Genomic DNA, 13374 nt, shown 5'->3' with positions numbered 1-13374 from the left:
GAGCGCTTTGGAAAGAAGGAGAAAGCGGCGTGACTGGCGTTTTCCCACGTGTTTTTAGGCACGACATGTGAACGGCCCCAAAGTCTGTCTACACTGGACGCGACAAAGCAACCGTTGCCCATCATTTGAACTTTGTGTCAGTACGTCATAAAGAGAACGCGGCAGCAATTTACTGTTGGGGATTTGTCATGCCGCACCACATCCAGTGTAGACAGACAGCATCACTGATTATAATGGGTTCATTGTATTTTGTTGCGCCGCGCCGCTCGCGTCCAGTGTAGACACGGTGAGAGCCACGCAGATGCACGTAAACACTAATTTCTGTTCACTTCTGTGTCTATTTGTGCCTGAAATACTGTGCTCTGCAAGTATCCTTGTAAACGCAGTTGCATATGGCTTAGGTGAAGGGAAACAATTGAGAAAGAAAATGGATGTGTATCAGCATATTAGTTTACAGCAGTTTAATGTTCCTGAGGCTTTCTGTGTTATGAGTGTTAATCAAACAACAAAACACAAAGAAAAATCACTTTTGTAGCTTTAACACAGATTTATTAGATTTAATTTATACAGTGAAAACTATGCAGTGTTATTTTACATTTGATTATTCAATTTCTGTACTTGAATACCGTTAGACTTACCTGAAAAATATAAAGCACTGCTTATTTCATTTGTATCTTTGTTTTGTTATATTTATCTATGCTTGTAATTTTAATTTCCTATGCTGATTTACTCACCAACAAAAACACCCCAGTCATTGATAATTTTTTTTCCAAATAAACTATTCATGTGGTGAGGAAAAAATAATACATTATTTTTAAAAGTGTATCTGGGCGTAAACTAAATTTTTACCTCAGACCTCGCATGAGTTTTCTTCGTGTCAGTTGCGGCGAGCTCAAAAGTGACCACGCGAAAGACGAGTAAGGTGTGGGATTATTTTGAATTAGAAGGAAACTGAAAAGTTTTGTGTAAACTGTGTAATGTCAAATTGGCTTACAATAACTCTACTGGAGCGATGCGTAATCATATTCAATACAGGCACGTAGGCGTTAGCTTAGAGACTAGCCAAAGCCAGCTAATGTCAATCACGTCATTCACTACAGCCCGCCGCCACTGCGATCCCGTCCGCGCCGTCTATTCATCTAACGAAGACCCACTTCGGTGGTGGTGCGGGATGTCCAGGCGCTTTCCGAAATTCTGTTGGCTTGCTTTTCGTTATCTCTGCGTGCCTGCGACTACAGTTCCTGCAGAGCGCGTTTTTTCAAGTGCAGGAATTGTCAATCGCCTCAGGTCCTGTCTTTCTTTTTGTTCGTTTTGCTTTTAGATGATATAGCCTACATGATGAAGTATGTTTTTAAAAGCCGTTTTAATGCTATTCCTTGATCAAATTTCCTATTGTTTTTGACTTGTGTTTTAATATGTTGGCTAACGTTATATGAAGATGAAGAATTCTGTCAGGCTATTGATTGATTTTCCATTGTTCTGCATTTCCCCAGCTGATTTTAATAAATAAGCATTGGCTGACGTTGAGTGTGTGCTCTTCTTTTTTTTCTTTTTAATGAACCACCTAAAAATAAATGATGATAACACGGCAGTTAAGGTTTTAAGCAGTTAAAGTTAAGGTGATGACTAGACTGATGTTGGGCTCAGGTGGTTGTGCTGTGGGATGTGTTTCCCATACATTTATTTATTTGTGGCTTTCGAATATCAAAACCGATTTTCCAAAAGGCTTCATTGAATAAACATGAGCACGTACTGCACGTTTAAAAATCAAAACGAGGCGCGGGTGTTTTTATATCACTGTATTTCTGAAGGAAGACTATCTTTAGAAAATTTTCGATGTCATTTTCATTTCATCTTACATGTTCTATGCCTGCGTTTGTGAGCTCAGCACTGCTTTGTGTATATCCGTTACTGGGGAAACCTCCGTTTCTCCCGCTTTAAAGCACCTCCTGCTGGCAGAGAATGAATTAGCATTTTCAGTCCGTCTGATTTACGCAGCAAGTTTATAGATATTTTGCTTTTCCTATATCCACGGATGCTGCGGATAATCTTCGGGTCGGGTAATAAAAAATTCCACGCTGTGGCAACTCACAAAAGACTATTTTTAGCCAAGCAGCGCGGAGAGCTGCTTCAGAAACGTGCCGCGGCTGGCAAGCATTAGAGCGGCCGCGATTAGCTCTGGTTCCCGTGGAGCCGTAACACGCCGCAGAACGTGTGCAGTGAGGCGCAGATCAGCTCTGGCGTCACTGAATCTGCTGTTAAAAATGAACCATCCATTCATATCATCATGCAAAACATACACGACAAATAGTGAATTTTTCTGTGGCGCCAAATCATTTATGTCCCCACGCATCATGTACGTCATCACGCGTTGACGTCATCAAATTGCGATCGGTTCGTGAGATCGGCCAAGTGTAGTGAGTACAGATCGAGTCATAAAATGTGATTATCGGCCAATACCGATCTCCGGCCAATCGATCGGAGCATCCCTAACAATCATGTACAGTATGTGGAAAATAATGTTTTTTGAACCTTGAAACGCATAAACACATTTCATTATACCAAATACACCAAATAATGTTCTTTTTAGCAACATCATATGACCCCTTTAATGATTAATTGTTTATTTGTCACTCGTGTTGGACTATTGAATTTCCTCTTGTTTGACTGTGTACTGAATTTCTTTGAATTGTAATTCAGTAAATTCCTCCTCCTGTCATCATTTCAAATTCTAAACATCCAGTGGCTTTAGGCAAGTAAAACTCAAATTCACCCTAACGAACTGAAAGGGAGCCAGCTCTTAATTTCTGAGCATTGCCCTTAGAATCTACCGTAGTAAATTCCAGCATACCTCCTTAACCTCCATGTCAGGCAGTTTGTTTTAGACTCCTGCACAGTCACTGTCTTACAAAAGCAGTAGTTTAAGGCCCTTGTTGAGTTGACATTAAATATTCACACCGTTTTCTAGGCTGAGTGAACTTGTGTGTTTTTTGAAAACAATTCATATGTATGGACATCTGCTGGTTTGTGAGTGTGTGAATAGTTTTCAGGAAGATCAATAATTCAGTGCATCCCCTGCCGTCCCAGCTACTTTTACAGTGACCTCTCCCCACAGCATCTTTATACGCATACTGTATGTGCCACACTACCAAACCTATGATTCACAGATAACATCACATTCATACTCTACGCAATTATGTGAGCACAAACTATTCTAGCCACACATCGTTGACTTCTGAAATAAGAATGTTATAAGAATAAGAATGCTAACAGATAGATCTCTCTAGGTATATTTCTATTAAACTAGGTATAGTAGGTATTTAATATCTCTACTGATTCTTCTACTGTCAGTTTGAAGGGAATCTTGCTGAGCAGGATAGTTAAAGTTAGTTAAACTCAGCAATTTAAAAGCTAGTCATACCTGGATAACAACGCATCTGTTTTAAAGGAATAATTCGCCCAAAAATGAAAATGTACTCACTCTGAGGCCATCCAAGATCTAGATGAGTTTGTTTCTTCATGGGAACCGATTTGGAGAAATGTAGCATTCCATCACTTGCTCACCAATGGATCCTCTGCTGTGAATGGGTGCCGTCAGAATGAGAGTCCAAACACATCTTAACATCTTATGAAGTGAAAACCTGCATGTTTGTAAGAAACAATTCCATCATTAAGGCATTATAACTTAAAAAAGTTGCCACCCTATTTACACAAGAACACATTCAATATGTAAAACATTGCAAAGCATTGGCATCTGCATACTTGGAGTATGTTTTTGTGCTTAGTATGAGATACTACATATGCAACATCTGTCTAAACACTAAAATAAGTTCAGAACTGTGCAGGATGTCTTCCTGGAAGTTTTGCTGCAATATACCTGCATCATATGTCCTGTGGGCCTGAAGGAATACTAAATGTTTTATTAGTAGTGCTGGTTGGGGTGACATTTGATAGTTATAGACTTGAACAAACCGCTAACAATAAGTTTTACAGTATTGTGTGTTGGTATCATTTGTTCTACAGTGTAAAACTATTATGATTCACCTTTGCCTCTTTTTTGTGTACTTTATGAAACACAGGTAGATACTGTGTAAACTGGGTTTTGGTAGTATAATCACGGTAGGACTTGATGCCTGAACCAGAAAATTCACTGCCTAAGGGCTTCTGAACTAAACAAATTATATCAATTAATCCAGCTGAACTGAATGTAATTGCCTTGGTGAGTATGATGGATGAAAAACATATTGTTTCCGCTTTCCCTATGAGGAGTTTGGATGTTTTTATGCTAAAATATTTAGAAGTTTTGTGCACACTCACACACAACAACAGCTTACTTTTGACCTTTGCTTAACATGAGTTAGTTATTTTTACTAATCTAATGTAATGCAATACTTAACTTTAATTTAAAGGGGTCATATGACTAGTCGTGTCCTCTTTTGGAAGGCCAAACAAAGTAGTTTTGCTTTCACAACGAAACACACAGCGTCACACACGCCTAGAGTGAGCAGAGGCCGGAGGCCTAGAGTGAGGAACTGCCGGCAAGCTTGAGTGAGCGGAGGCTGGCTTGAGTAAGCGGCAACCACATGTGACGACCCCGGGCTGGACTCCGTTTCGTCCACGGTGAAAGCCGATCCGGCGTTCTCTCCGACTTTCAAAAGATCCCCGCTTCAGTTTAAATCACGCTGCTCCTCTCTCAATGCACTTCGATCCCATATGCTGCTTTGGGGTGGCAACTGGGGTGGCAAAGCTCATTTTAAGGGTGGCAGTTGCCACCCCGTGCTTATAGACCGGTGACGACCGCACAGAGTAGCATTATAACAGAACTTTCAAATGTATCTAGTATGATAAAAGAGCGTTTCTTTTTTTTCCCCACATACGCACGACCGGAAGAAGCGGAAGCGGTCGACTGTTGCATAATAAAAGCTCCGCTGCTTTCGAGCTGTGTCGCGCTCGTTCAGCGGCCTCGTTTTCGCTTCGACGGCTTTCAGCCTCACCCTGCTTCATTCCACTACGTTAATAAATCATCGGATTGCATCGACTGTGGGGATGAAGACCACAACTCCCATGATTCCACACTCAGTCACGGCGTCATCAAACTACGCCTTTGCCTCTTTGTTTATTTTGAATATGCGCCCTCCAGCGGCGAAAATTACATATTGTGCCTTTAAATAATATTTTAATTAATATTCATGCCTGCAGAATTTCAACGTCCATTATTCAAAAAGTTCTCACCTCTTTTGAATGCATTTCACCATATTTAAATCTATTACACAGAATTCAGCCGATTTTTACCTTCAAAACTGCAAAAAATTGGAAAAAAGTGCAGATTCCATTTGGGATTGGTGATGTGTTATTTAAATGCAACAGAAAGAAGTGGAGTAAGAAAATGAGATTTGCTGCAGTTTGTGTGTCTCCTATGTTGTCATGCCATAATTAGGAAACATCCTATTCAACATGGCAGACTTTATGGGGCTTCTCAGTCGCTCTTCCCCAGCTTGTGCTTGCTTGCACACATCACCCAAACGCTCCAGCGCAGCCATAAATCCACCCAGCTCGGGATAGCCATTCTGTTTCAGCGTATAAATCATGTAACAATCAGTGAAAGAGGTTCTGTCGCAGTGACAAAGGTTTTTTTGTCTTGGTCATGAATGGAAATGTGGTTGTGTCGAGTGAACCATGAGAGCAGAAAAATCTGGTACATTATCATGTGTAAGTTCAGTTTAATTATTGACTATATTAGACCTGCACTGAACAGATTATTTCCTACAGAATTATGCAGTTTTTCCACCACAGTGATTTCAAATATGAGAAAGAGTGCAGAATCTGATGTAATTGTACTCTTGTCAGCGTAAGTGCAAAGTCATTTCATGACCAAATAACTGGACAATGGTCAACTGTGTGATGTAACCATACCTCGCTTTCTTGAATGGAATTAAAGATAGCACTTGAATCTGTGACACTTACTGTTAATTCATGAAGTCACATCTTCCTGTGAAATCACAGGCTTCTCTAGAGCTAAAATTGGGACATTTTGTACAATTGTGGGTTAATTAAATGGACTTGAGCTGCTAGATTCATGTATCGTTGTCTATATAGGTCATTTCTTGTGCTGGATGTAGGTTAGATTATTGTCAGGAAATTAATATCTTCCATCAGGGACTTGAAAGCCTGACATAATGATCTTTATAACGTCTACAGTGATAATTGAGGGTTATTGTATTTCCTGACATTTAATAGCCTTCACTAACCGTTGAGTAAATCTTTATGAATTTAATATTGACTCACTCAAATTGGTGATTCAGCTTTGGTGCACATACATCAGGTTTCATAGAAAAGCAGTACCTGGAAGTGCTGCTTAGTTTGCATGGGTTAAGACTAGGCCTGTTGCAATAATCAATATATCGACTTGTTGCACAATATATGTACATGACCTCAATCATTTTTGGTGACGCAATATATTGCCCATTATATTTACATAAAAATTATGTAACCATGTTTTTTGCATTCCACTTACGCCAGTGTCTTTTGCAGCTTCTCGTACATAACGTGGTGTAGTCGGTGCTAGTTCAAATTTAAAAAATGCTTCTACAAAAAAGTTTAATCTGCAGATATGGTCTTGTTTAGGGATCTGTGCCTTTGTGCATACAGACATCTGACTGCTAAGTAGGGATTGTGTTTTTTCAGCAATACAGTGCACCCTTAATTTACAGAGAAACGAAGGTCCGGGAAAAATCTGTTGATGGAAAAATCTCCATGTGTAGGAATTCTCAAGTTATTTGAGAATTTTTATTTTTTTCTACTTGTTACTTTGCATTTTTTGTTAGAAAATGCTTATTTACTATTTATTCAAGTTTTTTGAGGTTATCTAATATTTTGATACTTAATTTCCATGATCTAAGTATTCTTAAGAATTAAAAGTTTGTTGTCATTTGAAAGTGTGTTGGCCTTCTTGCATTATTATGCTTTTATATTATGATTATATATTCAGTGGCATAAAATGGTCTTGAAATGACAATAATATTGTTTATCGCAATTATTTCTGGGGCAATATATCGCACAACAAAAAGTTGTTATCGTGACAGGCGTAATTAGGACCGCTGAATCGGGTATGACAGATCCCATCTGGCATGGGCCGGCTGGGCTGTGTTATTAATGCATGGACCCAGGCCACCTCAGCACTTATTACATGCACACTAGAGTATTCACGTACAGAGCATTTCCCAAAAACCAACGAACTGAGGTTTCATTAAGTGGTAATAATGTTAATAATGTTATATATTGGCCAATATGTGATATTTGCCATTTTAAGATTGTTTTAAAAGTGACATGAACACACAAAATTGCATTTTTCTTGCAGATAAATACAGGCATTTATTAATCTACCTATATTTGGCAGTTTTTGTGATCAACTTGGCCAGTTAACAGAAAGGTTGTGATCTTTTTTTTTTAAACTGAATTTAAAATAAAAGTTTGTTTAATTAAAAAAAAAAATTGTACACCTCATACTAGGGTTGGACGATGTCTACAAAATTGGCATCGGACGAAGTCCACAATGAAACATCGCGATGGACGATGACATTGGCAGGGGCGAGCAGGGGGAGGGGTGTGGGGGTGGAGTTAGGGGGTGTGCCTGAAGCGTGAATCCTTATAAGGGAAAACACGATTCATTATATATAGATCAGTCTATAGAACTCATTATAATCAGTGATGCTGTCTACACTGGATGCGGCGCGACATGACAATTCCGCATTCTATTTATGACCTGCTTACACAAATTTCAAATGATCTTCAACGGTCGCTTTGTCGCGTCCAGTCAGACTTTAGCTGATGCGATAAATGCTTTTAGATTTAGCTTTAGCTGATGTGACAAATGTCGCGTCCGGTGTAGACACGGTGTAATGGTTGCCTGTTACATTACAGTACATAAAATTTCACTTACCACATAAACAGAGTAAGGAGAAATGACTGAGGACGATGGCGAATGATTTGCAGATCCTGAGTACCACTGACAAACATCTAACATTGTGAAATGTGTGTTAATTAGTGCCACTCCATAGTAGAGTAGGCTACATGTGATCGCGAATCTCGAAAGTGAAAGTAAAAAAGCAAACGCGCATTCATAAGTGATTTCAATGTCGGCTCCCTGATGCCCGCAATTTATATACAGGATAATTACCCAATTATATAATTGTGAGAGAAAGCATTGAAATATATTTTTCTCGTATATCTCGTATTTATTCCCTTTTGGGGGTGCCGTAGTACACATCATTACCTTTCCGAATACCATATTCGGATTCGGGCACATCCCTACTAAAAACCCAACTCAAGGGTCATGGAAAATTGTCATGAATTCATTATTGACCTCTAAAATGGCAATGAATCATTGTTTTGTTTAATTTGTGTATTTGTTTATTACAGATTTTCCAAATGGACACCAACTCAACATTGTGATGTCTATCAGCCATCGGCGATGGACGATGGCATCGTCTATCGGCCCAACCCTACCTCATACGCCCTTTTTAAATTATTTTAAATTATATGCACTGGTTCCCAGCTGATCTGGGGTTTTTTAATGGCTGATGTCAATAGTGTAATCTAGGGAACACAGTGGCCGATAACCTATAGTTAATAAAAGAGAAATATCCACAGAAAACCACTGAAACTAAATGAACACTTGATTTACACAATATTAACTATAATGCTTTCAAAATTCACATCAGCATTTATTATATTTATTATAATCTTTATTTTAGTACTTAAACTTTACCTTATTTCACTTCTCATTTCTGTGTTTGTTTTTCATCTGTTTTTTTCAGTTTTAATTTAATATTTATGTTTTGTTTTGTTTCAGGTTTATTTAATTAAAAAAATTAAATAAATTTACTTATAAAATATAATCTTTAAAAATAATTTTACTATGGTTAATAATAACAGTTCTATTTAGTTAATGTCATTGGCTTTGAACAAAAAAACAGTATCGGTTGACCTCTGATGTGGGCATTTGCTGGTTTTGTTTTTCTCTAATCTTCATCAGTGCTGTCAGTGCTCTATTCCCTCTGCGCTCGAGCCAGGGCTTTTTTCCCATCATTCACTCTCTCTCTCTGTCTGTCTGTCTCTCTCTCTCTCTCTCTCTCTCCCTCTCTCTCTCTCGCCCCCGCTGTTAATTTCTCTGAATAATCAGTATTGACATCAGCTCTATTGCTGCGCTGTCAGCTCTCTATTGTGGGAGATCACAGGGCACTGCAGCCTACTGGGCAATGAATATTTCATTCATATCCATCTATATTCATGCATATTTTTTTATTCATCCTTTTTTCTATTGTCTGGACTCAAATGAGCTCAGGGAACTCTTCTGCACAGCACAGGATCTGATTAGTAGTGGTGTTGGCTATTGCTATTACTGCTCATTGTAAATAGGGATTTGAGTGTTAATGTCGGCATGTAACTCATCCTGTTTGTTTTACAGCCATGAATGACACCTCAAATTGTGCAGTTTGTTGACAAAGAGTTGTGTGGATATTTTTTGAAGAGATCAGTAAAATGTTTGCCTAGCAGATGATAAAACTGGCAAAAAATCCCCTAGAAACACATTGAAAAAGTGACACAAGTCATATGTAGAGACAAGAATATCACAGAGATTTTTTTTAATGTAAGACAGTAAGGCACCACCTAGCAACCAGTCAGAACACCCTAGCCACCACCCACAACTCCCTAGCAACTATCCAGAACACGTCTGTCCACAGCATCCTAGCAGGTTGTGAGTGATGAGTTTTGCACAGGAAAGCACCCCTCAACAACAATTCTAGCAACCACCCACAACTCCCTAGCAACAACCTAGCAACCATCCATAACACCTTAGCAGCCGTCCACGACATCCTAGCATCATGTTTGTGAGATTTGCACAGGAAAACACCACGCAACAACCACCCTAGCTCCCTAGCAACACAATAGCAACCACCCACAATATCCTAGCATCATGTTAGTGAATTTTATGCTGGAAAGCACTAATCAACAAACACCCTATCAACCACCACACACTAGCAACCACCCTGACACCCTAGCAACCACCCACAACTCCCAGCATCATAGCAGTGAGTTTTGCACAGGAAAGTGCCACTCAACAATGTAAAATATAATAATGCAATACAATATAAAAGCTAGTTTATTTACCTATTAGTTTAATATTTAGTCTCTCGTGCAATTAAAAATCTGTCCTGCCATTCAGCCAATCATCAAAATCAGTTTGCCCCAGGAGCAGTTTGTGTTTTAAAATGCGACAGAACACAGCATTCCTGGCTCACATCGAGTATTGCAGTTGATTAAAAACTGCACTTAATTTTTTTATTCAGAAACAACAACTCATAACAGCTCATGCCAGCACTGCAGCCCTCATCCAAAAAATTCAGGACTTGCTGTAACTGTGGCTATTTTTATGAATATTTCCATAACAATGTGACCCATAATGTGAAGACGTCTGGCAAAATGTCACAGAGTTGACAGTAACCGTGCCGCACATAGTTTAGATTTCTTCATTTTGTTTCTCCTCTCAGGATTGTGTACCACACATCTCCTGGTTTATTACGGACCGGCCCCTAGAGACTTGCATGAGAAATTGCATCATATTGTTTTGTTATTCTGTTTCCCTCCCACATGCAGCACAAGTTTCACTGCACACCTGGGCAGTTTCCCCCTGACATTTCAGCAGCCAAACCCACTCAGTCTCCCCGAGGAGGGGACGATTTTACATATTGATCAGTGGAGATTGTCCTCCACTAGCGGTTCAGGGCGTAGCACACTGCATTCGGCCGAGTGTGAGCAGAATCCATAATGAGAGAGAGAGAGCGAGAGACAGCGAGAGGACAGGAGGAAAGATAGTAACGCTAAACAGGACAGAAGAACAGAAGAGAGTTCAAAGGTAGTGATAGAGCGACTGTGAGGTAAAGTTGAAAGGGAGGTTTGTGTCTAATGAAAGAGTGGGGAGTGTGCGCCAGCGAGACTCAGACTGTACTGCAGTGGGGGGACTGCAGCTTGTGCGGATGCGAGGGAGATCGTGGGATGCGCTCTAGCCTGTGAAGCGTTCTGCTGCTCTCCTGTTTTGGAAGGGTGGCTTCATTAGGGAGGACAGAACTATTGCCTGGTAAGGGCTTTCCCATTTCTGCAAGACCCCACCTCCCCGATTGACTCCATCCAAAAAGCATGCTAACATTTTTCATGCTGTTTAATAGTTGTTTGCGAGGACAATAGCAGATTGTTTTCGTTTTGCCTGCTGCATCATAGAGTTTGCATTCACTCCCTGATTTCAGAAGCGGGACATGAATGCATGAAGCCCTGAAGATCAAGTTACTTCATGTAGAATCTTGTGTACAATATGTACAGAAACCCACAAAGACAGCCATGTCAATTGCTAGTCCTAATGTATTCATATAGTTGAGACTGAGTGAAAGTTGTTTTTACCTTGCTGAAATTATTTCCACATCGGCCCAGACTGGTTTATGTTAGTGCTGGTTTAGCTAATTAATTCCTAAAAAAAAGGTTTTGTTAAGGTTAGCTGTATTAAACCTTTGAAAGGTAGCATAGACACAGTTTTGAGCCGTTTTCTGCTTTGTTGTCCAAGTTTGGCTGTACAAAACAACAAAAAAAGTACTTATATGTTTTGGATTGGCAGAAACTGTGATTACAAACTTTGTTTCCAGTACAGCTGGTCACAGATTGACACTGCTGAACTTATTTTATTTTATTTATTTATTTAGTTTTCTGTACTGCCGGTCATGAAATGGCTGGAAATTTATGTATGTATGTATTTATTTATTTATATTTTTGATCACACAGTTTTCATATATTTCCTCTCTCTTTTTTGAACTTTTTCTGTACAGCTATTCATGGACTGACACTACTATACAATGTATTTTTCTTTCTTTCTTTCTTTTTCCTTCTTATCACAAAGTTTGCATATTTTTTTTATGTTTTCTGTACAGCTGGTCATGGACTGACACTGCCGTTTTTATTTTTTATTTTTTTATTTTTTTTTATTTTATGTCATGTCATGTCATGTCCTGTCCCTAAACATCATATCGAACAATCTTTTTTCTTTTTTTTTCCTTTTATGTAGTGTTCGTCTAAGTAGGCAAGCACTACATATGGTAGTGACCAGCTGTGCTGGTTAATTCAGTTGCTTTGCTGGGTGATTGGACTGGTTATTGATTTTTCTATAATCTGGCCCTTTTCATGATTTGCAGGACTGTCCGTCACAGATCTCCTCAGGAGAAAACCCTTTCCAGATGTTCCAGAAACAGATGCAGTTTCATTGAGATGCAGTGAAGAGTTTGAGATCTCTGAGATAGCCAGGCTCTTCAGTACAGCTGGCATTGCCAAGGGTGAAGAGACTACTGTAAATGGATGTTATCAGGGTTGCATTAGGATAGCTGTCATGCTAGCGGCTGTGCCAGTGAAGCAGATGTGACTATCTGTCTCCATTCATAAGATGAGATGTTTATGAAGATCTCTGGTTGTGTGAGGATGTTTCTCAGGAGAACGTGAATGCTAACAGGGTCTTTAAGGCAGTTAAGAAGTACATATTATAATAACAGCATATCAATGACAGAGCACAAAAATATCACTGTTTGTAGTTTGAGCTTTAGCTAAAATTTGATTTGCCTTACGGTAGATACAATTTCTAACCTTATTGATTTCCTCATGGATTTGTTTCTCTGGTTTTTCCACACCAACAGAAGCAAAATCTCACTCTGCACTCTCTAAGTTCTTCTGTTTCCAGGTCGGTTGTGATCTAGATGAATGTATGTCTAAATCCAGTGTGTGTCCCCGTCGCAGACACACATTATCAGGGTGAAACCCAGTGCGCCGACTGACCGCATATCCCAGTTCTGTCCGATTGTCTTGATTGCTCTTTTATAGCGAGCTGTAAAATGATTCGTCTCCACAATTCAGACAGATCACATGTCCAGTGTTCAGCCTCTGCAGACCCAACATATCAGTATAGATTTACATGTACATATCAAGCTTCTGGCAGTGCATTCATACTATAATTTTTATCAGTATCAGTTTTCCCGGATTTGTATTTATGGATGAAGGGATCGATAGACAGATTTGATCAAATAGTAGTATATATTAAAAGTTTGTGACTATCCAGATCAAAGCCTATAAACATTTTTTCTAATTTTTTAAAATATGAAATTTTAATATACAATCAAATAGTTTAGTCCTAAAATATATTAAAGGTTTGTGGCTGTGTGAATCAAAACTTATAATTTTTTTTAAATATTTAAATATAAAATTATAATATGTAAGCAGATTTTTTTAAATGTATTTAATATAATATATTTATATATGTAATGTTATGATATAAAAAAAAAAAAA

The 13374-nt window shown here is 38.9% G+C and overlaps 1 protein-coding gene across 7 annotated transcripts in view; it reads left to right on the top strand.

The window, feature by feature from the left end:
* LOC107696444 (synaptotagmin-2-like) overlaps positions 1–13374 on the top strand; it is a 57729-nt gene that overhangs the window by 23047 nt on the left and 21308 nt on the right. The window contains exon 1 of one of the 7 annotated variants that reach the window (XM_016496774.1): positions 10850–11137. The exons of the other annotated variants lie outside the window; for them this stretch is intronic. The gene's annotated coding sequence lies outside the window, so the exon portion shown is untranslated. Of the gene's footprint in view, positions 1–10849; positions 11138–13374 lie in introns of those variants that run through there. 7 annotated transcript variants of the gene reach the window in all.

The sequence above is a fragment of the Sinocyclocheilus anshuiensis genome, unplaced genomic scaffold (assembly GCF_001515605.1).
Source record: "Sinocyclocheilus anshuiensis isolate Anshui unplaced genomic scaffold, SAMN03320099.WGS_v1.1 scaffold522, whole genome shotgun sequence".
In the NCBI taxonomy this organism is placed as follows: Eukaryota; Metazoa; Chordata; class Actinopteri; order Cypriniformes; family Cyprinidae; genus Sinocyclocheilus; species Sinocyclocheilus anshuiensis.
This window is presented reverse-complemented; position numbering and strand designations above follow the sequence as displayed.